Source organism: Pseudophryne corroboree, unplaced genomic scaffold, assembly GCF_028390025.1.
Source record: "Pseudophryne corroboree isolate aPseCor3 unplaced genomic scaffold, aPseCor3.hap2 scaffold_585, whole genome shotgun sequence".
Classification (NCBI taxonomy): Eukaryota; Metazoa; Chordata; class Amphibia; order Anura; family Myobatrachidae; genus Pseudophryne; species Pseudophryne corroboree.
Genome location: NW_026970184.1, coordinates 229,640 through 244,818, shown reverse-complemented (window position 1 = coordinate 244,818; position 15,179 = coordinate 229,640). Strand labels below are relative to the sequence as shown.

Sequence of the window (15,179 nt, the reverse complement as noted above, 5' to 3'; positions counted from 1 at the left end):
CTAACAAACTTGTACTCTGAAAAGTGTCCACAAAGCCAAGTATCTGATTAACACCATTGTAGGGATGTTTTTTTACCTATTACTAAATTAAACTTGCTTCATTGGAAAGGCAGCAAGATGCATCGTCATTTCAATATCTACTGAAATAATACAGGTTGACACCAGGAAACATTAACGCCACTGCATCCTTGCTGCTTTCTCCTGTGGAAGTCTGTTTAATGTGAAAACAAGGTGATATCTAATTAGCACACAGATAAGGAATTAAGAAAATCTTTATTTAAGGGTAAAGATGTTTCTCACAAAATCGTTTCCCCAATGCATCATTGAAATTCAAGCTGGAAAGATTATTTTAATATATCACTTGTACATTTTGTATAGCTCTTCTGGTGACAATGTCGTTTGTTTTTGTCAATTACCATTTTAATAATAGGGTAAAGAAAATTAAGTGGATATTTGAAAGAAAACAATACTGTCAATATACTATTAAAACAAATTAAAATGGTAAAAGTTATTGTACTTTAAGTAAAAATAAAAGAGCCAAAATATCAATCCCAGTTTTGGATTACTTTAATTAACCAAAAAAAATGCATATAGCAGAGGATAGTTTCAATCTGCCTACCTCTGGGTTATGGGCCCAGCATGCTTCCATTGCAGTACTCTGCTGCACATGTAAGTGCAAGAGATCCTGAAGCACTCACTCATCATGGGAAAGTACCAATGTGTTTCTTCGTTGCTTGATGGAAGAAACATCTTACAAAATCTCTCCAGATTATTGACTTTTTAAAGTTTTTCTAGGAAACGTTCTAGATGAATGCTTATTAGCCTTTGTCAGTATGTACTTTCGCAAAGTGTCTCTATGGCGCAATCAGTTAGCGTGTTCGGTTATTAACCAAAAGGTTGGTGGTTCAATCCCACTCAGGGATGTAATTGACCTTGTTATCAGATTTTGGTGATCTTTAAGTAGACAAGTCAAAATTTCAAACCCCCTCTTATGGTGTAGGGTACCTGGCCTTCTCTGATGTAATCAGAGTTAGATTTGATTAAGTGATTTTATAAAAAACAGCTAGGAAGCACAATTTAGCAGTGGGTTGCAGAGAAAAAGAAATATGCTGACAAAAAAATCCAATTGAGTGATTAAACAGCTCTTCATTTTCTGGCTTAATTTTTATGCTAACAAATTTGTTCTCTGAAAAGTGTCCACAAAGCCAAGTCTCTGATTAACACCTTTGTAGGGATGGTTTTTCACCTATTACTAAATTAAACTTGCTTCATTGCAAAGGCAGCAAGATGCATCCTCATTTCAATGTCTACTGAAATTACAGGTTGACACCAGGAAACATTAACGCCACTGCATCCTTGCTGCTTTCTCATGTGGAAGTCTGTTTAATGTGAAAACAAGGTGATATCTAATTAGCACACAGGTAAGGAATTAAGAAAATCTTTATTTAAGGGTGAAGATGTTTCTCACAAAATCGTTGCCCCAATGCATCATTGAAATTCAAGCTGGAAAGATGATTTTAATATATCACTTGTACATTTTGTATTGCTCTTCTGGTGACAATGTAGTTTGTTTTTGTCAATTACCATTTTAATAATCGGGTAAAGAAAATTAAGTGGATTTTTGATAGAAAACAATACTGTCAATATACTATTAAAACAAATGAAAATGGTAAAAGTTATTGTACTTTAAGTAAAAATAAAAGAGCTAAAATATCAATCCCAGTTTTGGATTACTTTAATTAAAAATAAATGCATATAGCAGAGGATAGTTTCAATCTGCCTACCTCTGGGTTATGGGCCCAGCATGCTTCCATTGCAGTACTCTACTGCACATGTAAGTGCAAGAGATTCTGAAGCACTCACTCATCATGGGAAAGTACCAATGTGTTTCTTCGTTGGTTGATGGAAGAAACATCTTACAAAAACTCTCCAGATTATTGACTTTTTAAAGTTTTTCTAGGAAACGTTCTAGATGAATGCTTATTAGCCTTTGTCAGTATATACTTTCGCAAAGTGTCTCTGTGGCGCAATTAGTTAGCGTGTTCGGTTATTAACCAAAAGGTTGGTGGTTCAATCCCGCCAAGGGACGTAATTGACCTTGTTATCAGATTTTGGTGATCTTTAAGTAGACAAGTCAAAATTTCAAACCCCCTCTTATGGTGTAGGGTACCTGGCCTTCTCTGATGTAATCAGAGTTAGATTTGATTAAGTGATTTTATAAAAAAACAGCTAGGAAGCACAATTTAGCAGTGGGTTGCAGAGAAAAAGAAATATGCTGGCAGAAAAATCCAATTGAGTGATTAAACAGCTCTTCATTTTCTGGCTTTATTTTTATGCTAACAAATTTGTTCTCTGAAAAGTGTCCACAAAGCCAAGTATCTGATTAACACCTTTGTAGGGATGGTTTTTCACCTATTACTAAATTAAACTTGCTTCATTGGAAAGGCAGCAAGTGATGTCATCCAAGCAGTGGGTCAAAGTTGGCTTCAACCCTCGTCTGCTTATGAAAAGAGAAAAGGGGTATGCAGGGCATGGCGGCCTTTTGCGGCGCTTGGATGACCCCTAGTTCGCATTAAACACCCCCACCCTCCTTCGGTGTGGGGCTCATGTTGGCCATGCCCCAGCCCCTGAAGCATTCAAGCTGATTTCTTGCAGCAGCTGGGTACTGTAACAGCTCCAGAGCTGCTCTGTAAGGCAAGTAAAAGGGTGTGGGCCCTGCAGCACTACCTGTAGTTTGCATTGTGCATTGGAAGGCACAAAGTAAGCAGACGGGAGGAGAAGTCAGGATAGTGCACAAGGGTATAGAAGGGAGGGGCTCAAGAAAAGAGAAGTGGAAACAGACAGCAAACTAGGCTGGAGAGAGACCTGAGACAAAGAGATCTGAATTATACGAGAGCCGACCAGGGGAAACACAAATTATGCAGTCACGTTTCCCACATTTGGGGAAATCGCAGGAGCAGCACACCCAGAGTGCAATGGGTGAGCCTTGCCCTGGGAGAAGCACCTTCATGATCATAGTATCTCACCTGGCAGGTAAGTAGGAGTTGGGCTAGAGCTGGGGAGGGTCGCTGCTCGGGCACCCCCCTGTCAAGTGAAGGAGATCCAACTGAGGCAGCACAAGGGAACTCTCAAAAGAAGAACAAGGCTAGAGGAAGGTCTGAGACAAAGAAATCTGACTTTTACCAGAGCTAACCAGAGGAAAGCACAAACACAGTCCCCCACTACCACAAATAATGCAGTCGAGTTTCCCACATTTAGGGAAATCATAGCGGTCAGCATACCCAGAATGCAATGAGTGAACCTCACCCTGGGAGAACAATCTTCATGACCATGGTATTTCCTATGCAAAATAAGTATGATTTGGGATAGGGCTGGGGATGGCCGCTGCTCATGCACATCTCTGTCAAGTAAAGGAGATTCAACTGAGGCAGCACAAGGGAACTCTCATCTGGGGACAACAACTGTAGGGAGAACACATATTTTCAGATGAACATGGGAGGGTAGAAGGCTGCCTAATACTGAAGCACCCCCAAACAACAAACAAAATGCAACAACTAGTGCAAGCATTCCTGGGGGAAGGCCTGCAGCAGATGGATTTGCATATGGTGATGTCATCCAAGCAGTGGGTCAAAGTTGGCTTCAACCCTCGTCTGCATATAAAAAGAGAAAAGGGGCATGCAGGGCATGGCGGCCTTTTGCGGCGCTTGGATGACCCCTAGTTCGCATTAAACACCTCCACCCTCCTTCAGTGTGGGGCTATGCCCCAGCCCCTGAAGCATTCAAGCTGATTTCTTGCAGCAGCTGGGCACTGTAACAGCTCCAGAGCTGCTCTGTAAGGCAAGTAAAAGGGTGTGGGCCCTGCAGCACTACCTGTAGTTTGCATTGTGCATTGGAAGGCACAAAGTAAGCAGACGGGAGAAGTCAGGATAGTGCGCAAGGGCATAGAAGGGAGCGGCTCAAGAAAAGAGAAGTGGAAACAGACAGCAAACTAGGCTAGAGAGAGACCTGAGACAAAGAGATCTGAATTATACGAGAGCCGACCAGGGGAAACACAAATTATGCAGTCAAGTTTCCCACATTTGGGGAAATCGCAGGAGCAGCAGACCCAGAGTGCAATGGGTGAGCCTTGCCCTGGGAGAAGTACCTTCATGATCATAGTATCTCACCTGGCAGGTAAGTAGGAGTTGGGCTAGAGCTGGGGAGGGTCGCTGCTCGGGCACCCCCCTGTCAAGTGAAGGAGATCCAACTGAGGCAGCACAAGGGAACTCTCGAAAGAAGAACAAGGCTAGAGGAAGATCTGAGACAAAGAAATCTGACTTTTACCAGAGCTGACCAGACGAAAGCACAAACACAGTCCCCCACTACCACAAATAATGCAGTCAAGTTTCCCACATTTGCGGAAATCACAGGGGTCAGCATACCCAGAATGCAATGAATGAACCTCACCCTGGGAGAACAATCTTCATGACCATGGTTTCTCCTTTGCAAAATAAGTATGATTTGGGATAGGGCTGGGGAGGGCCGCTGCTCAGGCACATCTCTGTCAAGTAAAGGAGATTCAACTGAGGCAGCACAAGGGAACTCTCATCTGGGGACAACAACTGCAGGGAGAACACATATATTTTCAGATGAACATGGGAGGGCAGAAGGCTGCCTAATACTGAAGCACCCCCAAACAACAAACCAAATGCAACAACTAGTGCAAGCATTCCTGGGGGAAGGCCTGCAGCAGATGGATTTGCATATGGTGATGTCATCCAAGCAGTGGGTCAAAGTTGGCTTCAACCCTCGTCTGCATATGAAAAGAGAAAAGGGGCGTGCAGGGCATGGCGGCCTTTTGCGGCGCTTGGATGACCCCTAGTTCGCATTAAACACCTCCACCCTCCTTCGGTGTGGGGCTCATGTTGGCTATGCCCCAGCCCCTGAAGCATTCAAGCTGATTTCTTGCAGCAGCTGGGCACTGTAACAGCTCCAGAGCTGCTCTGTAAGGCAAGTAAAAGGGTGTGGGACCTGCAGCACTACCTGTAGTTTGCATTGTGCATTGGAAGGCACAAAGTAAGCAGACGGGAGGAGAATTCAGGATAGTGCACAAGGGTATAGAAGGGAGAGGCTCAAGAAGAAAGAAGTGGAAACAGACAGCAAACTAGGCTGGAGAGAGACCTGAGACAAAGAGATCTGAATTATACGAGAGCCGACCAGGGGAAACACAAATTATGCAGTCAAGTTTCCCACATTTGGGGAAATCGCAGGAGCAGCAGACCCAGAGTGCAATGGGTAAGCCTTGCCCTGGGAGAAGCACCTTGATGATCATAGTATCTAACCTGGCAGGTAAGTAGGAGTTGGGCTAGAGCTGGGGAGGGTCGCTGCTCGTGCACCCCCCAGTCAAGTGAAGGAGATCCAACTGAGGCAGCACAAGGAAACTCTCGAAAGAAGAACAAGGCTAGAGGAAGATCTGAGACAAAGAAATCTGACTTTTACCAGAGCTGACCAGAGGAAAGAACAAACACAGTCCCCCACTACCACAAATAATGCAGTCAAGTTTCCCACATTTGGGGAAATCATCGGGGTCAGCATACCCAGAATGCAATGAATGAACCTCACCCTGGGAAAACAATCTTCATGACCATGGTATCTCCTATGCAAAATAAGTATGATTTGGGATAGGGCTGGGGAGGGCCGCTGCTCAGGCACATCTCTGTCAAGTAAAGGAGATTCAACTGAGGCAGCACAAGGGAACTCTCATCTGGGGACAACAACTGCAGGGAGAACACATATTTTCAGATGAACATGGGACGGCAGAAGGCTGCCTAATACTGAAGCACCCCCAAACAACAAACCAAATGCAACAACTAGTGCAAGCATTCCTGGGGGAAGGCCTGCAGCAGATGGATTTGCATATGGTGATGTCATCCAAGCAGTGGGTCAAAGTTGGCTTCAACCCTCGTCTGCATATGAAAAGAGAAAAGGGGAGTGCAGGGCATGGCGGTCTTTTGCGGCGCTTGGATGACCCCTAGTTTGCATTAAACACCTCCACCCTCCTTCGGTGTGGGGCTCATGTTGGCTATGCCCCAGCCCCTGAAGCATTCAAGCTGATTTCTTGCAGCAGCTGGGCACTGTAACAGCTCCAGAGCTGCTCTGTAAGGCAAGTAAAAGGGTGTGGGACCTGCAGCACTACCTGTAGTTTGCATTGTGCATTGGACGGCACAAAGTAAGCAGACGGGAGGAGAAGTCAGGATAGTGCACAAGGGTATAGAAGGGAGGGGCTCAAGAAAAAAGAAGTGGAAACAGACAGCATACTAGGCTGGAGAGAGACCTGAGACAAAGAGATCTGAATTATACGAGAGCCGACCAGGGGAAACACAAATTATGCAGTCAAGTTTCCCACATTTGGGGAAATCGCAGGAGCAGCACACCCAGAGTGCAATGGGTGAGCCTTGCCCTGGGAGAAGCACCTTCATGATCATAGTATCTAACCTGGCAGGTAAGTAGGAGTTGGGCTAGAGCTGGGGAGGGTCGCTGCTCGGGCACCCCCCAGTCAAGTGAAGGAGATCCAACTGAGGCAGCACAAGGAAACTCTCAAAAGAAGAACAAGGCTAGAGGAAGATCTGAGACAAATAAATCTGACTTTTACCAGAGCTGACCAGAGGAAAGAACAAACACAGTCCCCCACTACCACAAATAATGCAGTCGAGTTTCCCACATTTGGGGAAATCATCGGAGTCAGCATACCCAGAATGCAATGAATGAACCTCACCCTGGGAGAACAATCTTCATGACCATGGTATCTCCTATGCAAAATAAGTATGATTTGGGATAGGGCTGGGGAGGGCCGCTGCTCAGGCACATCTCTGTCAAGTAAAGGAGATTCAACTGAGGCAGCACAAGGGAACTCTCATCTGGGGACAACAACTGCAGGGAGAACACATATTTTCAGATGAACATGGGAGGGCAGAAGGCTGCCTAATACTGAAGCACCCCCAAACAACAAACCAAATGCAACAACTAGTGCAAGCATTCCTGGGGGAAGGCCTGCAGCAGATGGATTTGCATATGGTGATGTCATCCAAGCAGTGGGTCAAAGTTGGCTTCAACCCTCGTCTGCATATGAAAAGAGAAAAGGGGCGTGCAGGGCATGGCGGCCTTTTGCGGCGCTTGGATGACCCCTAGTTTGCATTAAACACCTCCACCCTCCTTCGGTGTGGGGCTATGCCCCAGCCCCTGAAGCATTCAAGCTGATTTCTTGCAGCAGCTGGGCACTGTAACAGCTCCAGAGCTGCTCTGTAAGGCAAGTAAAAGGGTGTGGGCCCTGCAGCACTACCTGTAGTTTGCATTGTGCATTGGAAGGCACAAAGTAAGCAGACGGGAGAAGTCAGGATAGTGCGCAAGGGCATAGAAGGGAGCGGCTCAAGAAAAGAGAAGTGGAAACAGACAGCAAACTAGGCTAGAGAGAGACCTGAGACAAAGAGATCTGAATTATACGAGAGCCGACCAGGGGAAACACAAATTATGCAGTCAAGTTTCCCACATTTGGGGAAATCGCAGGAGCAGCAGACCCAGAGTGCAATGGGTGAGCCTTGCCCTGGGAGAAGTACCTTCATGATCATAGTATCTCACCTGGCAGGTAAGCAGGAGTTGGGCTAGAGCTGGGGAGGGTTGCTGCTCGGGCACCCCCCTGTCAAGTGAAGGAGATCCAACTGAGGCAGCACAAGGGAACTCTCGAAAGAAGAACAAGGCTAGAGGAAGATCTGAGACAAAGAAATCTGACTTTTACCAGAGCTGACCAGAGGAAAGCACAAACACAGTGCCCCACTACCACAAATAATGCAGTCCATTTTCCCACATTTGGGGAAATCACAGGGGTCAGCATACCCAGAATTCAATGAATGAACCTCACCCTGGGAGAACAATCTTCATGATCATAGTATCTCCTAAGCAAAATAAGTATGATTTGGGATAGGGCTGGGGAGGGCCGCTGCTCAGGCACATCTCTGTCAAGTAAAGGAGATTCAACTGAGGCAGCACAAGGGAACTCTCATCTGGGGACAACAACTGCAGGGAGAACACATATTTTCAGATGAACATGGGAGGGCAGAAGGCTGCCTAATACTGAAGCACCCCCAAACAACAAACCAAATGCAACAACTAGTGCAAGCATTCCTGGGGGAAGGCCTGCAGCATATGGATTTGCATATGGTGATGTCATCCAAGTAGTGGGTCAAAGTTGGCTTCAACCCTCGTCTGCATATAAAAAGAGAAAAGGGGCGTGCAGGGCATGGCGGCCTTTTGCGGCGCTTGGATGACCCCTAGTTCGCATTAAACACCGCCACCCTCCTTCGGTGTGGGGCTCATGTTGGCTATGCCACAGCCCCTGAAGCATTCAAGCTGATTTCTTGCAGCAGCTGGGCACTGTAACAGCTCCAGAGCTGCTCTGTAAGGCAAGTAAAAGGGTGTGGGCCCTGCAGCACTACATGTAGTTCGCATTGTGCGTTGGAAGGCACAAAGTAAGCAGACGGGAGAAGTCAGGATAGTGCGCAAGGGCATAGAAGGGAGCGGCTCAAGAAAAGAGAAGTGGAAACAGACAGCAAACTAGGCTGGAGAGAGACCTGAGACAAAGAGATCTGAATTATACAAGAGCCGACCAGGGGAAACACAAATTATGCAGTCAAGTTTCCCACATTTGGGGAAATCACTGGGGCAGCACACCCAGAGTGCAATGGGTGAGCCTTGCCCTGGGAGAAGCACCTTTTATCTCACCTGGCAGGTAAGTAGGAGTTGGGCTAGAGCTGAGTGTTAGGCGCCGGGGTCCGCGATGTCCTCGCGGCCCGGCGCCTAGCAACTAGGGACGCCGTGTGTGCGTAGCCGCCGGCTCCCTAGCAACGCAGGGACGCCGAGCGGCTGAGCCGCCCGGACCCTAGCAACGGGGACGCCATGGGCGGACCGCGTTCCCCGTTGCAGGGTCAGATTACAACATACACGCTGGTCTTGTGGGTGTGCAGCAGGGCAGCTGCACAGCATTTGGGGCAATTAGACTGGGGGCATCTGATTGGAGGACTCTTTGTTAAATGCTTTCTCAGTGCTTCACACAGACGCCGGTAATAGCTTCCTGCATGCTGCTTTGGTTTGCTGAACGTCTGTTCCAGTCCTGCTGTGTCCGGTCATTCCTGTCCTCAAAAGTCCAGTATCTTGGAGTTGTCATCTCATCCCAAGAAGTCGTTTGGTCCCCTGTAGTCCTCAACGATCACCAGAGAATATCGAGTGGTGTTCGTGAGTTGCGGCTCTGCCGTGTGTTGCGGCTCAGCCGCTTTATCTTTATATTCTGTTTTCGGAGCATTTGCGGAGGGTTCCGTTCCACAAGTCCTCTCCGGAACTCGGCGGTGCTGGGTAGGAGAGTGGACAAGTGGATATTTTGGTTGTCCTTTTCCCTGGTGGTTTTTCCGCACATAGTTAGCTTGTAGCCCCTGGCCTGGTTGTTTAGTCAGAGGGCCCCTTGTTATCACCCTGTCTCGGATTTCCCTTTGTCTCCCATTAAGACCTGAGGGGGAATCGGAGTTGGGCAGACATAATCCGCCCTTCAAACGCGGCTGCCATGGGCTCAAGCAACCATAGTCTCGCAGGGGATTTCTGACAGCACAGGCGAGACAACGGACTTAGGGCGCAAGGGGCTATTTTCCATTCCCGCTCCCTTCCCCAGCATTACGTTCCAGTGCTCCGGTCCTTGCAATAAGATCTCCTCAGACCAGAGTGCTGGAATCATAACATTATTACCGGCCATACCAAAAACTAAAATTAAACAGGGTTTAATTTTTTCTCATTCAGTTTTTGTTAAAGTTTTTTGGCCTCATGAATCCGACAGGTTTAGGGCCAAATCCTGGCCAGCTCTTAGTCAATCAGATTCAAGAACTTACTCAGATGGTTCAGGATCTTTCTCTTCGGGTGAGGTCGCAGGAAGATCTTTTGCGAGCCTCCCGAAAGGTAGTCCCTGAACCAAAGATGCATTTGCCCGACCGTTTTTCAGGTGATAGAAAATAATTTTTTAATTTTAAAGAATCCTGTAAACTTTATTTTCGTTTAAGACCTACTTCCTCTGGTACTGAATCTCAGCGGGTTGGGATTCATTAAAGCTAAAAAGAAAGCACACTCGTTCTGTCTTTAAACTGATAAAAGAAACCCCAAAAATACGGGGCATGCAAAAATTGAGATAAAACTCAGTTTTGCTCCTCTCCACGAAAATCTTTAATAAAAGGCGAAAGATTTGTTCGTTCTGATGAGAAACCAGAGCATGACCAAGATTCCACCTGTCGCCTGAGTGCCATGCCAGCAGTTCTCATTCAGCTCAAAGTGAGCACCCAATTTGAAAGAAAGAAAGCAGATTTCTCACCAGGCTTCCCCTTGCTATAAACATGGTTTGTACTCTTTTCCATGTGCTCCCAGATCTTTCAAGCAATTAGTGTGGTCAAGAAAGTTCTGTTTAAAAAGAAACAAACATTTACTGTCATTTCTATGCAAATGAACTTACATTAAAGCACACTCGTTCTATCTTTAAACCGATAAAAGAAACCCCAATAAGATGGGGCATGCAAAAATTGAGATAAAACTCAGTAATGCTCCTCTCCACGGAAATCTTTAGTAAAAGGCAAAATATTTGTTCTTTCTGAAGAGAAACCAGAGCATGACCAAGATTCCACCTGTCGCCTGAGTGCCGTGCCAGCAGTCCTCATTCAGATCAAAGTGAGCGCCCAATTTGAAAGAAAGCAGATTTCTCACCTGGCTTCTCCTTGCTATAAGCATGGTTTGTACTGTATTCCATGTGCTCCCTGATCTTTCAAGCAAGTAGCATGGTCAAGAAAGTTCTGTTTGAAAAGAAACAAACATTTACTGTCATTTCTATGCAAATGAGCTTACATTAAAGCACACTCATTCTATCTTTAAACTGATAAAAGAAACCCCAATAAGATGGGGCATGCAAAAATTGAGATAAAACTCGGTTTTGCTCCTCTCCACGGAAATCTTTAGTAAAAGGCGAAAGATTTGTTCGTTCTGAAGAGAAACCAGAGCATGACCAAGATTTTCATCTGAAAATATGTGTTCTCCCTGCAGTTGTTGTCCCCAGATTCCCTTGTGCTGCCTCAGTTGAATCTCCTTTACTTGACAGAGATGTGCCTGAGCAGCGGCCCTCCCCAGCCCTATCCCAAATCATACTTATTTTGCATAGGAGATACCATGGTCATGAAGATTGTTCTCCCAGGGTGAGGTTCATTCATTGCATTCTGGGTATGCTGACCCCTGTGATTTCCCCAAATGTGGGAAACTCAACTGCATTATTTGTGGTAGTGGGGGACTGTGTTTGTGCTTTCCTCTGGTCAGCTCTGGTAAAAGTCAGATTTCTTTGTCTCAGATCTTCCTCTAGCCTTGTTCTTCTTTCGAGAGTTCTCTTGTGCTGCCTCAGTTGGATCTCCTTCACTTGACAGGGGGGTACCCGAGCAGCGACCCTCCCCAGCTCTAGCCCAACCCCTACTTACCTGCCAGGTGAGATACTATGATCATGAAGGTGCTTCTCCCAGGGCAAGGCTCACCCATTGCACTCTGGGTCTGCTGCTCCTGCGATTTCCCCAAATGTGGGAAACTTGACTGCATAATTTGTGTTTCCCCTGGTCGGCTCTCGTATAATTCAGATCTCTTTGTCTCAGGTCTCTCTCCAGCCTAGTTTGCTGTCTGTTTCCACTTCTCTTTTCTTGAGCCTCTCCCTTCTATGCCCTTGTGCACTATCCTGACTTCTCCCGTCTGCTTACTTTGTGCCTTCCAACGCACAATGCAAACTACAGGTAGTGCTGCAGGGCCCACACCCTTTTACTTGCTTTACAGAGCAGCTCTGGAGCTGTTACAGTGCCCAGCTGCTGCAAGAAATCAGCTTAAATGCATCAGGGACTGGGGCATAGCCAACATGAGCCCCACACCGAAGGAGGGTGGAGGTGTTTAATGTGAACTAGGGGTCATCCAAGCGCCGCAAAAGGCCGCCATGCCCTGCACACCCCTTTTTTCTTTTCATATGCAGACGAGGTTTGAAGCCAACTTTGACCCACTGCTTGGATGACATCACCGTATGCAAATCCGTCTTCTGCAGAACTTCCCCCAGGAATGCTTGTACTAGTTGTTGCATTTGGTTTGTTGTTTGGGGGTGCTTCAGTATTAGGCAGCCTTCTGCCCTCCCATGTTCATCTGAAAATATGTGTTCTCCCTGCAGTTGTTGTCCCCAGATGAGAGTTCCCTTGTGCTGCCTCAGTTGAATCTCCTTTACTTGACTGAGATGTGCCTGAGCAGCGGCCCTCCCCAGCCCTATCCCAAATCATATTTATTTTGCATAGGAGATACCATGGTCATGTAGATTATTCTCCCAGGGTGAGGTTCTCGGCCTTTTGGCTAAGATCAAGTGTAGTACCTGCTCGAGGGAAACACAGGGTGGCGTATCTGTTCTTACAGTAGGAGCGTGAGAGGTTCCTAGATGTGGAATGGAGAAACACCTTGTGGAGTACCCTGCCGGGGTGTGGCAAGGCCTCTGGTTGAGAGTGGAGAAAAACTGGGCTGAGTATTCCTACCTCGTAAGGGCTTATGGCACCCTTACGTTGCTTAGGAACAGCCTGGTCTAGTATCCACTCTCGTACTGGGGGTTGACCCTGGACGAGCGGGTGCGAAACTTGGTCTGGCTAAGAGGTTGGGAGCGGCTTCGAAGCTCGAGGTGACATGTGCCCCTGGGGCGACCCAGGGGTGCCTTAACTTGCACTGGTGCAGGCGCCTTGCACTTTAATGGCACTAGCACTGTCACGCACTCAACTTCTGTTGCACCTGCTCCTTTGCCCTGGCCTTTTGGCTAGGGCAAGGACAATTTTTTACCCCCCTCCCCGGCCTTTTGGCTGGGGCTTATTTATTTGATTGAAAAAGCACGGCACAGCACTTATATTTGTTTTCTGTAAGTCACGTTCACGTTTTTCGTTTTGGGGTTTAGGTGAGACCCTTATGGGCCACCCACTCTCCTACGTTGCTGAGGTCCTCTCCTTTTGGGGAGGACCAGACGCAGTTTTCGGTCCCCAGGGGGAAGCCTCGGCCAACCCTGGGGACACACGAGGGTCCCTCTGCGCTTCGGCAAGGGGGGACCCACAGTCCCTTTTTCCCCTCAGTAGGCCTTTTGGCTCTGAGGGGTAGGGGAGTAACGGGGCCCTTCTCCTTTGGGAGAGGGTCCAAGTACCTATGCCCCCAGCACGTTTGAGCACAGACACTGGGTGATGGAGCACCGCACCTCGGGCTTCAAGTAGAAAAAAAAAATTCTCCCAGGGTGAGGTTCATTCATTGCATTCTGGGTATGCTGACCCCTGTGATTTCCCCAAATGTGGGAAACTCGACTGCATTATTTGTGGTAGTGGGGGACTGTGTTTGTGTTTTCCTCTGGTCAGCTCTGGTAAAAGTCAGATTTCTTTGTTTCAGATCTTCCTCTAGCCTTGTTCTTCTTTCGAGAGTTCCCTTGTGCTGCCTCAGTTGGATCTCCTTCACTTGACAGGGGGGTGCCCGAGCAGCGACCCTCCCCAGCTCTAGCCCAACTCCTACTTACCTGCCAGGTGAGATACTATGATCATGAAGGTGCTTCTCCCAGGGCAAGGCTCATCCATTGCACTCTGGGTGTGCTGCCCCTGCGATTTCCCCAAATGTGGGAAACTTGACTGCATAATTTGTGTTTCCCCTGGTCGGCTCTCGTATAATTCAGATCTCTTTGTCTCAGGTCTCTCTCCAGCCTAGTTTGCTGTCTGTTTCCACTTCTTTTTTCTTGAGCCGCTCCCTTTTATACCCTTGTGCACTATCCTGACTTCTCCTCCTGTCTGCTTACTTTGTGCCTTCCAATGCACAATGCAAACTACAGGTAGTGCTGCAGGGCCCACACCCTTTTACTTGCCTTACAGAGCAGCTCTGGAGCTGTTACAGTGCCCAGCTGCTGCAAGAAATCAGCTTGAATGCTTCAGGGGCTGGGGCATGGCCAACATGAGCCCCACACCGAAGGAGGGTGGGGGTGTTTATTGCGAACTAAGGGTCATCCAAGCGCCGCAAAAGGCCGCCATGCCCTGCATACCCCTTTTCTCTTTTCATATGCAGATGAGGGTTCCAGCCAACTTTGGCCCACTGCTTGGATGACATCACCGTATGCAAATCCGTCTTCTGCAGAACTTCCCCCAGGAATGCTTGTACTAGTTGTTGGATTTGGTTTGTTGTTTGGGGGTGCTTCAGTATTAGGCAGCCTTCTGCCCTCCCATGTTCATCTGAAAATATGTGTTCTCCCTGCAGTTGTTGTCCCCAGATGAGAGTTCCCTTGTGCTGCCTCAGTTGAATCTCCTTTACTTGACAGAGATGTGCCTGAGCAGCGGCCCTCCCCAGCCCTATCCCAAATCATACTTATTTTGCATAGGAGATACCATGGTCATGAATATTGTTCTCCCAGGGTGAGGTTCATTCATTGCATTCTGGGTATGCTGACCCCTGTGATTTCCCCAAATGTGGGAAACTCGACTGCATTATTTGTGGTAGTGGGGGACTGTGTTTGTGCTTTCCTCTGGTCAGCTATGGTAAAAGTCAGATTTCTTTGTCTCAGATCTTCCTCTAGCCTTGTTCTTTTTTCGAGAGTTTCATTGTGCTGCCTCAGTTGGATCTCCTTCACTTGACAGGGGGCTGCCCGAGCAGCGACCCTCCCCAGCTCTAGCCCAACTCCTACTTACCTGCCAGGTGAGATACTATGATCAGGAAGGTGCTTCTCCCAGGGCAAGGCTCACCCATTGCACTCTGGGTGTGCTGCTCCTACGATTTCCCCAAATGTGGGACACTTGACTGCATAATTTGTGTTTCCTCTGGTCGGCTCTCGTATAATTCAGATCTCTTTGTCTCAGGTCTCTCTCCAGCCTAGTTTGCTGTCTGTTTCCACTTCTCTTTTCTTGAGCCGCTCCCTTCTATGCCCTTGTGCACTATCCTGACTTCTCCCGTCTGCTTACTTTGTGCCTTCCAACGCACAATGCAAACTACAGGTAGTGCTGCAGGGCCCACACCCTTTTACTTGCTTTACAGAGCAGCTCTGGAGCTGTTACAGTGCCCAGCTGCTGCAAAAAATCAGCTTAAATGCATCAGGGACTGGGGCATAGCCAACATGA

General features: G+C 47.4%; 18 non-coding genes and 2 pseudogenes across 18 annotated transcripts; 6 read left to right on the top strand and 14 right to left on the bottom strand.

Moving 5' to 3' along the window:
* Positions 1-2,878: 2,878 nt before the first annotated feature.
* LOC135034710 (U1 spliceosomal RNA) lies at positions 2,879-3,041 on the bottom strand. The gene has a single exon (XR_010229863.1). It is a non-coding gene; the product is annotated as a U1 spliceosomal RNA (small nuclear RNA).
* Positions 3,042-3,193: 152 nt separating this feature from the next.
* LOC135034660 (U1 spliceosomal RNA) lies at positions 3,194-3,357 on the bottom strand. The gene has a single exon (XR_010229818.1). It is a non-coding gene; the product is annotated as a U1 spliceosomal RNA (small nuclear RNA).
* Positions 3,358-4,018: 661 nt separating this feature from the next.
* On the bottom strand, positions 4,019-4,181 carry LOC135034700 (U1 spliceosomal RNA). Its single transcript, XR_010229855.1, has one exon. It is a non-coding gene; the product is annotated as a U1 spliceosomal RNA (small nuclear RNA).
* A 152-nt stretch (positions 4,182-4,333) lies between these two features.
* On the bottom strand, positions 4,334-4,497 carry LOC135034662 (U1 spliceosomal RNA). Its single transcript, XR_010229820.1, has one exon. It is a non-coding gene; the product is annotated as a U1 spliceosomal RNA (small nuclear RNA).
* Positions 4,498-5,173: 676 nt separating this feature from the next.
* On the bottom strand, positions 5,174-5,336 carry LOC135034747 (U1 spliceosomal RNA). The gene has a single exon (XR_010229894.1). It is a non-coding gene; the product is annotated as a U1 spliceosomal RNA (small nuclear RNA).
* A 152-nt stretch (positions 5,337-5,488) lies between these two features.
* Positions 5,489-5,652, bottom strand: LOC135034655 (U1 spliceosomal RNA). The gene has a single exon (XR_010229813.1). It is a non-coding gene; the product is annotated as a U1 spliceosomal RNA (small nuclear RNA).
* Positions 5,653-6,326: 674 nt separating this feature from the next.
* Positions 6,327-6,489, bottom strand: LOC135034722 (U1 spliceosomal RNA). The gene has a single exon (XR_010229873.1). It is a non-coding gene; the product is annotated as a U1 spliceosomal RNA (small nuclear RNA).
* A 152-nt stretch (positions 6,490-6,641) lies between these two features.
* LOC135034650 (U1 spliceosomal RNA) lies at positions 6,642-6,805 on the bottom strand. Its single transcript, XR_010229808.1, has one exon. It is a non-coding gene; the product is annotated as a U1 spliceosomal RNA (small nuclear RNA).
* Positions 6,806-7,466: 661 nt separating this feature from the next.
* LOC135034733 (U1 spliceosomal RNA) lies at positions 7,467-7,629 on the bottom strand. The gene has a single exon (XR_010229883.1). It is a non-coding gene; the product is annotated as a U1 spliceosomal RNA (small nuclear RNA).
* Positions 7,630-7,781: 152 nt separating this feature from the next.
* LOC135034664 (U1 spliceosomal RNA) lies at positions 7,782-7,945 on the bottom strand. Its single transcript, XR_010229821.1, has one exon. It is a non-coding gene; the product is annotated as a U1 spliceosomal RNA (small nuclear RNA).
* A 671-nt stretch (positions 7,946-8,616) lies between these two features.
* LOC135034764 (U1 spliceosomal RNA) lies at positions 8,617-8,769 on the bottom strand (annotated as a pseudogene).
* Positions 8,770-10,165: 1,396 nt separating this feature from the next.
* LOC135034775 (U5 spliceosomal RNA) lies at positions 10,166-10,281 on the bottom strand. Its single transcript, XR_010229906.1, has one exon. It is a non-coding gene; the product is annotated as a U5 spliceosomal RNA (small nuclear RNA).
* A 274-nt stretch (positions 10,282-10,555) lies between these two features.
* Positions 10,556-10,671, bottom strand: LOC135034770 (U5 spliceosomal RNA). The gene has a single exon (XR_010229902.1). It is a non-coding gene; the product is annotated as a U5 spliceosomal RNA (small nuclear RNA).
* Positions 10,672-10,941: 270 nt separating this feature from the next.
* On the bottom strand, positions 10,942-11,057 carry LOC135034767 (U5 spliceosomal RNA). Its single transcript, XR_010229899.1, has one exon. It is a non-coding gene; the product is annotated as a U5 spliceosomal RNA (small nuclear RNA).
* A 138-nt stretch (positions 11,058-11,195) lies between these two features.
* LOC135034674 (U1 spliceosomal RNA) lies at positions 11,196-11,359 on the top strand. The gene has a single exon (XR_010229831.1). It is a non-coding gene; the product is annotated as a U1 spliceosomal RNA (small nuclear RNA).
* Positions 11,360-11,511: 152 nt separating this feature from the next.
* Positions 11,512-11,674, top strand: LOC135034713 (U1 spliceosomal RNA). Its single transcript, XR_010229866.1, has one exon. It is a non-coding gene; the product is annotated as a U1 spliceosomal RNA (small nuclear RNA).
* Positions 11,675-13,263: 1,589 nt separating this feature from the next.
* On the top strand, positions 13,264-13,440 carry LOC135034750 (U1 spliceosomal RNA; annotated as a pseudogene).
* Positions 13,441-13,592: 152 nt separating this feature from the next.
* Positions 13,593-13,755, top strand: LOC135034679 (U1 spliceosomal RNA). The gene has a single exon (XR_010229836.1). It is a non-coding gene; the product is annotated as a U1 spliceosomal RNA (small nuclear RNA).
* A 674-nt stretch (positions 13,756-14,429) lies between these two features.
* On the top strand, positions 14,430-14,593 carry LOC135034754 (U1 spliceosomal RNA). The gene has a single exon (XR_010229896.1). It is a non-coding gene; the product is annotated as a U1 spliceosomal RNA (small nuclear RNA).
* Positions 14,594-14,745: 152 nt separating this feature from the next.
* LOC135034683 (U1 spliceosomal RNA) lies at positions 14,746-14,908 on the top strand. Its single transcript, XR_010229840.1, has one exon. It is a non-coding gene; the product is annotated as a U1 spliceosomal RNA (small nuclear RNA).
* The last annotated feature ends 271 nt before the right edge of the window (positions 14,909-15,179 follow it).